General features: G+C 51.3%; 1 non-coding gene across 1 annotated transcript; it reads left to right on the top strand.

The window, feature by feature from the left end:
• The first annotated feature begins 8,784 nt into the window (after positions 1-8,784).
• On the top strand, positions 8,785-8,888 carry LOC132024065 (small nucleolar RNA U13). Its single transcript, XR_009406176.1, has one exon. It is a non-coding gene; the product is annotated as a small nucleolar RNA U13 (small nucleolar RNA).
• The last annotated feature ends 542 nt before the right edge of the window (positions 8,889-9,430 follow it).

The raw sequence follows: 9,430 nt of genomic DNA, 5'->3' as shown, positions 1-9,430 counted from the left end.
GGGGTTTCGCTGCCTTCTGGGGCTCTCAAGACCCCCTCCACTCTTCTTCCATGCTCTCGCCGCAACCCCACGGAGGATACACGGCTCTTAATTACAGCGAATTAAAATCCATTTTGAGACTTGTGTGGCCTGAGGGACCGTGGAACGTCTTACTGTCGGTAATTAGCTTTGCAGAAGGCCAACCGGGGACGGCAGGCCTGGCATTGCCCATGGCAGGTGTGAGAGGACGCCGAGTCTGGCGATCCGTTTCCAAGACATCAGACGATCTCCCTCCCCGTGCGCGGTGGGCATTGTCCCGTCACGGTTGTCACGAAGCTAAGTGCTACGACGCCAGAGGTGTGTTTAGCCTGAGAACAGAAGCAGCAGTTTGGGGAACAGTCTGTCAAACACGTGGGAAGGCAAACGCGAATAGAGCCACAGCAGCCTTCGCTCGGTGGCCGGCCTTTATCCGAGGGTCTCTGCTGTGAGGGGCTGCCTGCTGTGCGCGCCCCTTGCCAACGGGGCCGTCCGCTGCCTTGAAGGGTACCGTGTTGGCTAGCACACAACTGGGGACTTTAAATTTTTAGGGGAATTAATGCGACAAAGGGAAAATGATATGAATCCTTCTAAATGAGTCACAAGTCAGAATTAATCTTACTTGTGAGTTAGGATCTCAAGTCAATGAATTGACACATTAAAACAAATTCTTATCAGGGGCGCCTGGGTGGCTCAGTGGGTTGAGCCTCTGCCTTCGGCTCAGGTCATGATCCCAGGGTCCTGGGATCGAGTCCCGCATCGGGCTCTCTGCTCAGCGGGGAGCCCGCTTCCTCCTCTCTCTCTCTCTCTGTGCCTGCTTGTGATCTCTCTCTATCAAATAAATAAATAAAATCTTAAAAAAAAAAAAGAAACAAATTCTTTTCAAGGGCCTAATGAGATATGTCCCCCTATGGGCTGTCTCAGTCACGAGGCCCCAGGGAGAAAGAGGACAGGCGTTCGGGCGAAGTGAGGGAGTGGGGGTGTGTTTCTGCTCCAGGAGACCCGGGCTGACCCCAGGCTGAGCCCCGCACAGGACGAGCAGGGACTGATCTGCTAAACAAGCCACACTGAACACAGGTGCAAATTATTTCCCCAAATCTCAAGTCTAAAACCAATTAATGTGAGCCAGGTTGAACCTGAGCTGAACCTATTTATTTTCCAAGATTACAGAAATGTCTTGCACTTGAACTTGAAGCTGACCTTAAAGGTAAAAATTCCCAGTTCTGCCTCCGGGGAGGAAGATGCAGGAGCTCATTCACACCACCCCACAGAAGCGGGCCAGAGGAGAACGAAGGGGGTGTCGGGGCACAAGCGATCCTCGCATTTGAAAAAGCATTTCCAAGGTTTCAAAGGAAAGAAGATTTCTGTTATCTGAAATAAACGGAAGGCATGGCCGTGCAGAAGAAACAATCGTGTTTTCAATTCAAAAAAACTCTTGAAAACACGTTATGGTAAATTCTTGAGTGATTTGTCTACCTAGAAAGTCAATGTTTCCCCCCCAGGTGTTGCCAAATACAGCAACAGATGGTCACTTGGTATGTCCAACAGTCTACATTTCCATCTCAAAATTGGTTGATTTAAGATTTCCTATAAGGGGGCGCCTGGGTGGCTCAGTGGGTTAAGCCGCTGCCTTTGGCTCAGGTCATGATCTCAGGGTCCTGGGATCGAGTCCCGCATTGGGCTCTCTGCTCGGCGGGGAGCCTGCTTCCTCCTCTCTCTCTGCCTACTTGTGATCTCTCTCTGTCAAATAAATAAATAAAATCTTTAAAAAAAAAAAAGATTTCCTATAAGGATGCTTAAAGTTTATCTATATTTCTATATATCTCCATTCTATCCATCCATCCGTCCACCCACTCATCTGTCCATCTATCCATCTTCCCCTCCTCCACCCATCCGTCCATCCATCCGTCCGTCCATTCATCCGTCCACCCATCCATCTGTCTGTCCGTCCATCCATCCGTCCTCCATCCGTCCATCCGTCCATCCATCCGTCCGTCCATCCATCCACCCACCCATCTGTCCATCCATCCATCCGTCTCCACATCACTGAATTCAAACCACTCTTTTCTCAAATACACTGCTCTCAAACACACAGAGCTCGGAAGCAGTCCAGAGGCCCTGGGAATGTGTCTGGTCTTAATGAAGCCATCTTACTCTGACAACACAACAGAAAGCCTCTAAATTGAGCTGCCACAACAAGAATTCCTCCGAGTTGTTGAAGGTTGGAGTCGGAATACGGTGCTGAGCTCCTGACTCCCGCTGACAGCAGAGCTCAGAGAGGTCTGTAATCTGCAAAACGCCAGACCTTTCCTCCAGGAGCCTCCGGCACTCTCTTTCGGCTGGGGGGAGGAGGGGGAGTCCAAGAGAGCCTTGGCCCCCACAGGGGTGCATGTGCTCAGCTGTGGAGAGCGCAGATTTAACATTCAGGTGAGCCAAAGGCTCCGTGATGCACGTCTGACACACAGCCTGCTCCTTGGGGGCCTCCTCTGGCCGCCCTGGGCTCCGTCTGTTCAGGGAGCCCTCCAGACCCACCCTGCTTAGGGATCAGCTCCGTCTCCTTCTGTGCCTCTGCTGGGGCAGGGACTCTGACCTGTATTCTCTTCAGGTTACTGTTCGATCCACTGGGAAGGGGTCCAGGGAGCAGGGGACCTGGGCTGCCCCTCCCCACCATGCGTCCCTCCTGCTAAGCCATCTGTATGCACCAGAGCCCACCTCCTGGCTCTCCTGTCTTCTGTCTCTCAGGACACCAGAACTGTGTTTATTTTTGATGGGTCCCGGTGCACGCTGGAGCCGGACGGCCGGGGTTCAAACTTGGGTGCGGGCATTAGGTTTCCCACCTGAAACCCGGCCCCCACTGTTAGGGGATGTCATGAAGATTTGAAGAACTATTGCCTGTAAGTGCTCAGGACAGTTCTGGGACCAGAACGACCCCGGCAGTTAGGACAGCTACCGTTATCTGAATTCTAAGGGTCACTGTAAATTCATGGCACCTCCGACAGCTTCAATTTTTTCAGAATGGATTTTGCATAACACTAACATCTTACAAATGTTCAGAATTCACGGAATTAAAACTACATATTTAGTCTATTTTTGACCCAGTATTTTTCTGTAAATCCCACATTCACAGCATGTTCCATACGGAACAACGAGCGTCCATTGAATGTAAATAACCGTTACAGGTCCTCGTACCTCCTTGGGTTTCAGGGCCCTCCACCCCGAGAGTGTGCCTTCGTTCCACTGTCTGGGGCACAGCTACTCCTGTCAGTTAGGTAAGGACCAGGTGACTGGGGTCCGGTGGATGGAACGCGGCCCGCGAGCATCGTGCATGATTTTCCAGACTGTCCTCCTTTCTGCTCAAGAGAGCTAGACAGAGAAGCCACAAGACGGAAGGAGCCTGGGTTCCTGAGGCCCCATGGGGCGGGGGACAGGAGCACGACGTCGGAGTGTTGTACAAAGAGAAATGAACGCTGAGCGTGTTGGAGGAGTCTTGCCGGTTACAGCGGCGAGCCTTGCTCTAACCCCGGCGGTGGAAGGACACTAAGCATCGCACAGTCTTGGAGGTAAGACGAGGCGGGGGAGGGGAGCGCATTGGACGAGGTCGTCGGAGACACAGGGGTGGTGATGGAGGGGAGAACCGGGAGGGCCCGACTGAAAGTCTGAAACAGAGCTCCTTGAATGCGACTTAAAAATGAGCTGGGGTTGAAACGGCAGCCATTAAACCCGAGCCGTTGAACTCTTTGCAACAGTAACAGACCCGGCTGCACACAGTGAATGTCCTCTGTGCTGACACACGGACGCTGCTCTCCTGCTCCAGAGAAGTGGTGAGACACCGCGCGACACTGGTACGGGACGTGTCCGTCGCACCAGCACGAGACAGAGCGGCCAGGCTCACTGTGCTTGCAGTGAAGGGGACGGGGGCCCCGTGTAACCAAGTCCCAGTTCACAGGTGGGGGGTGCTCGGGTGCTGGCGTACCACCGTCACCGCTAGTCCCTCCGACCACCTGCCACCCACCTCGTTCTCTATCACACTGTTTCCTGGCCTCTTCCTGATGCGAACGACTTCTTAACTTCCATCTCGTCCCAAGGAAGAACATGGAGGAGATCACTGTGGATGGTGTCCAACATGTATTACTCGAATAAACACTGGAGTATAAACCTACTAACGCAGAAACTGTTCTTGTCCCTGTCTTGACAGACGTACACTGTACAGCGTTTAGGAATCAGGAAACACGGTGGAAGTCTCCAGGATGTGAACACGGTGCAGCTCAGTGAGCCAGCCCTGGGGGCCTTCCGACATCACCGCCACGTTCTCTCTAAGTCTTACCCTGAAGGTGACCTTTCCTTTGGAAGCAATCAGATTGCAGATTCTTATCCAAGGAGATGCCACTGCGAGGCCCCTCACCCATGGAGACACGTCAGTGCTCGCAGCTCAGTGTCTCTCCACGCTTAGAAACCTCCACCCAAATATCAGGCTGGTCCTTGCTCGTTACGTGGCTCCTGCTTGGCCCTAAATGGGGCCGACCGTACATCTGGTTTGCCCAGGATCACACAGCTGTACACCTCTGCTCACAAAACCGTCTCAGGGGAGGAACGTATAGAAGTATGCGCGACTCATCGGCGCCCCCTGGCTGTGCCCGTCCCGCGATTCCCACGGCTCGCCCGTGCTGTGCCGATCTCCTTCATCCTCACGCCCCCCATGAACCTGCCTCTCCTTTCCAAGTTCATTGTTCATGAACCTGCCTCTCCTTTCCAAGTTCATTGTTCTGCGAATGGAACCACTGCCCCCGGTCTGCCTAGCCGGGAGACGGGCATCATCCGCAGATGCTGCTGGACCACCTGGCCCTTCTCATCGGTGATGCCCGTCCATTCACTCTCGTCACGGCTGGCATCGATTTTCCTTCGGCAACGACCTCCCCACCAAGCATGCCTTTTAGAGTCTAACTCATTACTTCTTGTCTGGAATTATTTAAACAGCCGCCCCCGCCAGAGAGAAGCAAAGTCCCTGAGAGGTCACAGACCGTCGGAGGCCGCCGGAAGGATGCCCCAAGGAAGCATCCAGGTTTCTGGGGGAGTCCAAGACATCACCCCATCGCAAGGCCAGAGGCCAGTGACTGGCAATTGCAAAGTCTGGGAGGCCCTGGACAGCACAGTGCCCAGCACTGCTCCGAGTGACGAAGTGAGAATAAAGGAGGGCTCGGCGTCCGCACCTGCTAGCGCTGAGCAAGGCAGCCCCTGCTCGGGCCTCAGAATGAAGAGCCGAAGAGGATGTGGCCTTGAGGTGCCATGCAGGTGCCTGAGACCAGCACGCTCTGGGCAAGGGGGACTCGCTGGGAACCTGGACATGGCCACCACGGGGCCCTCACAAGGCGCAGAGAACAGAGGATTACAGGGCCCGGGGGCTGGCCCACAGCCCGGCCATCCGCACGGGCCAAGAAAAACCTGATGTTGCTCATCATGGAGGGGGCCATGCGTGGCTGTGGGAAGTCTCTCTCCTTCTTGTCACCCACAAGCCAGAGGCAAGGGTGTATGTGCCATGCCACGAGCTAAACACGGGGACAGCACGTCTCCCTGGTGGAGATGTTGGCAAGGCAGCCTGGGGTAGATAGGAGAGGTGCCCTGGGGGTGTCAGCACCCCGACCCTGGGGGTGTCAGCACCCTGACGCCTGGCCCTGTGAGTATGTCAGGTCACGCGGCAAAGGGAAAGCGAGGTCGCGGCTGGAATTGAGGCTCTCACTGGCTGGCTCTGCGATGGGGAGATGTGCCTGGGTGCACCGGTGTCGTCAGAGGGACTTCCGACACCTTGGAGAGATCGCCCACCCAAGTGTGGTTCACAAGCCCAGGATTCTGTTCCCGAGGGAGAACAGCATTCTGTTCCCTTGGTTCTCACAGCTTCGCCCCATGACACGGGCCGTGCCCTGCCGTTCTCGGGCTCCCGACCTCGCGCCGTGTTTGGGCCACAGAGTGTTCCGCCTTGGGGGGGCTACGAAGTCCACGTGATCAAATCTGATGGGAGAGTAAACACTGATTTATTCCTTTAATTTTACAAGTACGGTAAATATTGTATGACTCTATCTAAAGGGTTAGTGTTTTGTTATTGTAGCTGTCACAATCCTGTCTTGTTTAATAGATTCTGCTTTCACTGAGAACACGGGGATAACCTCTGCTTTCGACACGAAACATCCCTTCCGCTGGCTTCTCTCCCCGGCTTTACTGACACAGAACTGACGCGCCACACTGTGTAACTGAGGCGTGCGACACGATGACGTGGCAGACACGCATACTGGGCAGCGGTGGCGACGTCAAGGTTGGTCCCCACCTCCACCACCTCCCAGGACGGGGGTGATTTCTCTGTGGTGAGAACACGGAGTACGCAGTAAGGATTTATTGACTCCAGGCACCGTGCTGGACATCGGGTCCCCAGAACTCTCTCATCTATGACTGTTGACCTACATCTTTGGACGACAGAAAAGGGAAGGAAACAGATCTCCCCCCTGGAATTGTCCAGAAAGGATGCCGCCCTCCTGACACGGTGACCGTAGCCTGCTGAGACGCACGTAGCTCTTCTAACCTACAAAACTGTGCAATAATAAACACCGTTTTAGGTCAACACATGCACGGTACTTTTTTTTTTTTTTTAAATGGCAACAGAAAACCAGCACATATTGCAATGGCGTCCAGACAGCCCAGCACCAGCTGCCCAGGCTCCAGCCGCGGGATAGCGCGCCCTCTGCCCCAGCCTCCCCACCCGGCCGCAGGCTCCGGAGAAGGCTCCGTCCTAGCTCCCACCAGCGTGATCTGCCTCGTGTGCCGCTGTCGCACACCACGCCTCCCGTCCTTGCCCGCCACTGGGGCTCCTTGGGTTCCAGGACAGCCCAGGTGTTTCCCACCCGAGAGCCCATCCCCACTGCTGCTCCGACCGCAGACACTCTCCCTTCCTGCTCGCTTTACCGCGGGCCTTGCTGGCTCCGTCTCCAAGTCCCCGTCTCGGAGAGGCACCGATACTCTTGTAGGAATGTGTCCACATATGTGTGCACGCACACGCCTTGCTGAGAGGGCGCGGGGGAGGAAATGTGTGTGTACACACACACACACACACACACACACGACGCTGCTGTATATGACAGAGGAGGCACATATGACAGAGAGTACATATACAATACATACGAGAAAATGGGATATTTACACATGTGAAACTGTTATATGACACACATGATAATAAAATATGTACCAGATATAGGATATGCAGAAAAGTAAAAACATCCGTTCTCTCCCTCTATATAGGAAACTCTCTATAGAATGTAGTTATTAAATATGTGATATATATAAGTATATAAATGGGATATATATAATCATCTCCCTCCCCCCTCGCTATATATCCTGTGTTCTTCCTCTGTGGAGGAATCTGTATATGTCAAACTATATATACATGAAATTGTATGTATAGGAAATAGGATATATATTTTTTTAAATTTTATTTATTTATTTGAAAGAGAATGAAAGAGAGATATCTTGAGATGGGGGAGGGTCAGAGGGAGAAGCAGACTCCCCGCTGAGCAGGGAGCCTGATGTGGGATTCGAACCTGGGACTCCAGGATCATGACCTGTGCCGAAGGCAGTCGATTAACTGACTGAGCCCCGCAGGTGCCCCAGAAATAGGATATATTCTATCCAGATTTGAAGCTATACACATAGGTATATAGAAATATATGAATATATATGAAAATATCTATTTTCCTCCTCTATGAAGAAAAAATTTATGAAGGTATATTTATGACAAAACAGGGTAAAGATATATATGTATCTCCTGTAATTATTTAATAAGATTTCCTACCTTCCTTGTCAGGAACTTTAATTTGTTCATGAGCTCAGTCTACAGAACCAGAACAGTGTCCTGCGTGCATCAGAAATTCAGGAAGTATTTCTTGAGTAATTTATGTTTATACTTAAGACTCTTCATTGGATAGTTTACAAACATCCTAGTATGGTTTTAATTTTAAATTCTTTCTTTTTTAAAGATTTTATTTATTTATTTGACACAGAGAAAGAGATCACAAGTAGGCAGAGAGGCAGGCAGAGAGAGGGGGGAAGCAGGCTCCCTGATGAGCAGAGAGCCCAATGCGGGGCTCGATCCCAGGACCCTGAGATCATGACCTCTGCCAAGGCAGAGGCTTAATCCACTGAGCCACCCAGGCGCCCTTCAATTTTAAATTCTATATGGGAGCCTCCATAATATCTTCTGAACTTTGGGCCTCTAAAGTCTTCATCTGTTTTGTTTTTTTTTAAAGACCATCTCCACGTAGAGGGGTGGCTGACTGTGACCCCAACCTGGGCCTCCCCTGTTGTGCTGCTGTGTGTGACCCGGGTCTACACCAGCCAGAGAGGCTTCCCTGGAGTAGCTCTCTGGGCCTCCACCTGGTCCATGTGTCCTGAGCAATGCCGCTCAGAGGTTTGAGGGTTCGGAGCTAGGGTTCGGGACCTGGCTGCATCTCGCATGGACTAAGCCCACCATCTCCAGTGCGAAAGCCGGCTCACCAGCTCTACTGGGAAAGGTTCTGAGCTTGGTTTTCCTTTTGGTCACAAACACGCACTAGACCTCCCAGTGCTCTCTTTCTCTCTCTTCTTGGATCAAAGACCTTTCCCGCAGGGGAAAGACAGCGAAAGTTTCTGTAACTCACCCTAAGATTAAACTCAAGACTCTACATCAAGCTCCTATGAGATAGGAACTCTGGTAAGACCCTGAAAAAAAATTTTTTAAAAATCCCTTTTGGGATCCTTTTGTAGTTCATAAGCATGATGACTGGGTGTTCACGCTCCTATGTGACGTGTGGTACCCTCAAACCTTGCTACAACCTTGGCACATTACCCATCTGATGAGGAAAAAAAAAAAGGAGAAAGAGAAATTAAGGAGTCAATCCCATTTACAATTGCACCCAAAACCATAAGATACCTAGGAATAAACCTAACCAAAGAGGCAAAGAATCTGTACTCAGAAAACTACAGAGTACTCATGAAAGACATTGAGGAAGACACAAAGAAATGGGAAAACGTTCCACGTTCATGGATTGGAAGAACAAATATTGTGAAAATGTCTATGCTACCTAAATCAATCTACACATTTAATGCAATCCTTATAAAAATTCCATCCTTTTTTTTCAAACAATGGAACTAATAATCCTAAAATTTATATGGCACCAGAAAAGATCTCGAATAGCCAGAGGAATGTTGAAAAAGAAAGCCAAAGTTGGTGGCATCACAATTCCAGACTTCAAGCTCTACTAAAAAGCTGTCATCATCAAGACAGTACAGTACTGGCACAAAAACAGACACATAGATCCATGGAACAGAACAGAGAGCCCAGAAATAGACCCTCAACTCTATGGTCGACTAATCTTCGACAAAGCAGGAAAGAATGTCC

This window comes from Mustela nigripes, chromosome 8 (genome assembly GCF_022355385.1).
Source record: "Mustela nigripes isolate SB6536 chromosome 8, MUSNIG.SB6536, whole genome shotgun sequence".
Lineage (NCBI taxonomy): Eukaryota > Metazoa > Chordata > Mammalia > Carnivora > Mustelidae > Mustela > Mustela nigripes.
The sequence above is the reverse complement of the archived record's forward strand: the minus strand, read 5'-3'. Positions and strand labels throughout refer to the sequence as shown.